This window comes from Muntiacus reevesi, chromosome 21 (genome assembly GCF_963930625.1).
Source record: "Muntiacus reevesi chromosome 21, mMunRee1.1, whole genome shotgun sequence".
Taxonomy (NCBI): domain Eukaryota; kingdom Metazoa; phylum Chordata; class Mammalia; order Artiodactyla; family Cervidae; genus Muntiacus; species Muntiacus reevesi.
In genome coordinates, this window is record NC_089269.1 from 17,508,776 (window position 1) to 17,513,632 (window position 4,857).

The window sequence follows — 4,857 nt, forward strand, 5'->3', positions numbered from 1 at the left end:
TTTGTTTTTTTTTTTTTTTTTTCAGATTGAATCTTCTTCTGAAAGTTGATTTTTCTGTCATAGCAACTCTTCATACATTTATTCTATTGTACATAATTTGTATAGATTGACTTATATCAATAGGTGCTTTGTACAAATGAGACAGAGAACCTCAAGATAATGAAACAGGGGGAGAGAAGCTATTCTTGAAATAATACAAAGAAAACACAGATATTAGACTAAGTATCCAGATGGTAAAGAGTCTACCTGCAAAATGGGAGACCCAGGTTCTATCCCTGGGTCAGGAAGATCCCCTGGAGAAGAAAATGGCAATCCACTCCAGTATTCTTGCCTGGAGATTTCCATGGGCAGAGGAGCCTGGTCGGCTACAGTCCATGGGGTCACAAAGAGTTGGACGTGACTGAGCAATAAACTTGATATGGTGCAATATCTTTTTAATAAATCAAGTTATATCCTGCAAAGAGTAGTATGAGGTTAATCAGATGAAGTCGTTGCCTGTGGTCAATAAATCCAGAACAACAACAACAACAACACTGTCAACAGAATTTAGGAAAAGCAATATGCACAAATAAGAAGATAGTTCTCTTAGACTTGAATGATTCCTTTTTCAACTAAATTCTTCATATAGAGCATTCTGTATAGATTCATATATACAGAACAATTATATAATGTAGTATACTACAAAGCTCTTTCTATAGGAGCTATAAAATTATATCTGAATCTATTGTCTCACTTATTGTTTATCTATTGGATGGTCTATATGACATTTATAGTAAAATGTATGTTATCCTCATTTCAGAGTGTGAATTTAGTCATTTTAAGTAAACACATTTTTTTTGCTTCTTTTTATAAATACATAGTCAAGGGTAACTTGTGATGTTGTCATGGTTAGATATATGGGCTGAGTAAATCTGGATAGTGGTATTCTTATGCCTGACTTGATAAAACTAGAGAAATGTCACCTCTTAATTGTATCTTGGAGATATTTTATAGGTATTTTAATTATTAAAGTATATTTAATATTCGTTCTGTTCCTTCAAACATTTTACTATCTCAGGCCAGTCTTGGGTGTCTAAAGACAGAGATAAGTCCTTCAGAAACTGCATGTGGTACAGAAAGTGCCACGAGGCTGCACAAAGCTAAAAGCTTGAGTAAAGAAGCAGACTTTGTTCAGAAGAGGCAGAGAGGGCGGAAGGTGCTGAAGCATAAAGATTGTAAACAGGAACCGTGCAAAAGGTGACTTCAGGGCCATCAAATAGCTTGTGTCCTCTTGTCCAACGTGAATATGCAGTCCAGTTTTTATAGTTGTTGATGGAAGCATCTCGATCTTTTCCAGAAGGAGAAGCCCTGCTTTTCTAACTTTGTGCTTTAAAAGAAAAAGGCGGAAATAGAACTTTTTTTTTTTTTTAATTTTCTACACAGCTTCCAAAAGAGGAATGGCTTCATCATTTTTTCTGAGTAAACCTGCCAGTGTCCCATTAGAATTCGTAAGATAATTAAGTAATTTTCCTGATATTTCTTTTAGAAACAGAATAGCTGGCAAATAATTGTACATTAGTGCTGCAGTCTTGAGTGGTAGTATTTTTTTTCACTTTTGATTTCATTTGGTGACAGTATTTTATATTTAATAGTAGCAAGTTCAAAGAATATCTCAATAATAACACTGTGTTGTAAAATTATTGGGAAATTGTATTCTGAAACTCTCTAAACATGATTATATGTAACTACTAAATATTTAACAAGTGGAGATGGAAGGATGTTAAAAAAACTTAAGAGGTTAAGATATCTGACAATTGTTAAAGCCAGAGTCCTATTATATTGCAGGCTTCTTACATTTCCTGGAAAATTTGAACAACCAATAGGATCAACCCAATGAATAATGAAAACACAAGAAGAGTTGCATCCTCAATATAGAGCAGCAAATCCTTTGTTTATGCAGCTGCTAGAACAGGGCACTTTGGGGCTAAGAGCATAAATTCCAATCAAGCCAAACTGCTCTGTATATTTTTTTGGGGGGGAGGGGGCTCATCAATACTTCCTCCTAAAAGGGGAAATAAATAATACAAGAAGAGTAGGTATAGCTATCTCTGAAGATCAATGTCGTGCTGCCTAAAAACAGTTACAATTTCCCAAAGTTTGACTTTCCACCCAAATTTTCTCAAATACGAATAATATGATATAAAGACAGTCTTGATTTGCCACGTTGTCCTTTGCATTCCAGATGAGCTAATTATACATAGTAATGTTTGACAATAAACACTTCTGAGGACACTTTTGTTTTGAACTGAATGAAACCCAACTTGAACAAACTTAGGCCAAAAGGGAAATACATTTGTTCACAAAAACTTACTGCCAAAAGTCACACGAGCCCCTGGCTTTATGAACAACTGTAAACAAGTAAAGGGATATTTCTGGACTCTCTCTCTCACATTGTCAAGTTTTGTCCTTCTTTGTGCAGATGCACTTAATCCATGCTGTGGATGTCATGTCTACCAGCTGCTTCTGTGGTCAGAGTCCTTCCCTCACTGACCAAGAGGAATTCTCACTCTTTCTTAAATTCTAATTTTATAATTCTTGGAGAAAATGTCTGAGTGGAACATCTTTAAGTACAAACACAGCTCTTTCTGATTAACAATGGCCAGGGTGGGACTTTTACTTAAACCAGAAGGTTGAAGCAGTGATGGGGCTGGTGGAAGGAGAGGGATGGTCGTTCAAGATAATATAGGACAGGACAGTAGATTCTACCACCATGTGCAAATCCAAGTCTTATTATTAAACTTTTCTCACTTTGTGCATTTACTTATGTTGATGATTCTCATGATTTTAAAGGGATATATATATATATTTTTTCTGTATGTATGTATGATCAGCTGTGTCCAACTCATTGCAACCCCATGAACTGTAGCCACTGGCTCCTCTGTCCCTGGGATTCTGGGTTGGAAAGATCCCCTGGAGAAGGAAATGGCAACCCACTGTAGTATTTTTGCCTCGAGAATCCCATGGAGAAAAGAGCCTGACAGGCTACAGTACATGGGGCTGCAAAGAGAAGGACATGACTGAGCAGCTAACATTTTCACTTTCACTTTCACACTGAAGTGGGTTATTTCCTAATCCAGGGGATCTTCTAGACCCAGGGATCAAAGCTTGCATCTCCTGTATTGGCAGGCAGATTCTTTATCACTGAGCCACCTGGAAAGCTTGTATTTTCTCTATAATTATTCTTTATAATCCTAGAAGAAAATCCTAACATAGTATGTGAAATAGAAAGCCTGTATCACAGACAAACGTTTGGAGAACAGTGTTGGGCATATTTTTAAAGTGGGTACAATAATGTCTTTTCACCTGGAAATAATTTGCCTTTCAAATAAATAAAGCTTTCATATACTGAGCATTGCTATGTGAGGCTAGGCTATGTTTCAACAGCTTTAGACATATTACATCACTTATTTTTATAAGAATGGAAAATATCATAGATCTATTTACAAGTGAGAAAATTTAGACTTAAGAAGGTTTTTTTAAAAAACTTTTCCAACATCACTCAGTTAATATACAATAGAATCAGGATTTTAAACCCAATTTCTCTTAACACCTCTTATTTATTTATATACTTTACTTTAAGACATACACTAGCAAAATTACAGTCTAAAACCTAGGAGAAGAATGCTATTAAAACTTTACTTTATTTTAAAAAAAGAACTACAGATGTGACAGACAAGAAATCAGTTGCTAAACAGGTAAGTTTCCCTTGATATGTTGAGTTCAAGATATATCATTTTACCAGTGTTTCACTTATTAACATTTTTTTCAAGGCTTCAAAAAAAATGGAGTACAGATGTAAACAAACCAATACCTTCCTGTGTCATCTCAGCAGTTAATTTTTTTTTAAATCTTTTAATGCATGGCCATTCATGTAGAAATTGCAAAATTAATTATTTCCTCCACTGTGAGATTCCGTACTATTCTGACTCTCAGACTTCTTTAATGTCACCAATTTGTTTTCTGTGTTAGTTCTTCTCCTCCATTCTTTAGAACTTTTTTCTGTGTTGTCTCTGCTTCAAAGATTATTGAGTTATGTAAGTCTCACATCTGTATCTCCCAGCATGGCCTTAATCTTAAAGAGAAACAAGTACTAACTAATCAACTAATAATCAACTAAGTACTAACTAACTAACTAATTCCCTTGAAAATCAATGCTCCTCTAATAAGTTTCTAATTCATGTCTGTATACTGAAAGGGATTTTGTGTGAGAGATGAATTTATTGAAATAATTTTAGCTCCGCCTTAGAAGGTAAGTAGGGCTTCCCAGGTGGCGCAGTGGTAAAGAATCCACCTATCAGTCCAGGAGACGTAGGAGACCTGGGTTCTGTCCCTGGGTGGGGAAGATCCCCTGGAGGAGGAAATGGCAACCCACTCCAGTATTCTTGGCTGGAAAATTCCATGGACAGAGAAGCCTGGAGGGCTACAGCTATAATCCATAGTGTCCCAAAGAGTTGGACATGACTGAGCACGTGCTCACATGTAGAGGATAAGTATTTGTTTTTGCTTTTTTCCTTCTTCCAGTAAACACAGAATGATATCCCACAATCGCTCACTGTGTGACTTGCTGAGCAGGCACTTGACATAATCAGAAAGTCATTGAACAAGTAAGTATTTATCAATGACCTACTATGAACCATGCATATTTCAAAAAGCTGGAAAATGGCAATGAACAGAATAAATAAGGAACTCTTAATTTAGAGAAGACCAACAGAGAGTTAACAATAAGTGAATGTAATGATAAGTGAAGAATGAATTAATAATAAAGGATTGCAAAATATTAAAACAAGAGCTACTTAGTTTTGATACTCAGAGAAATTC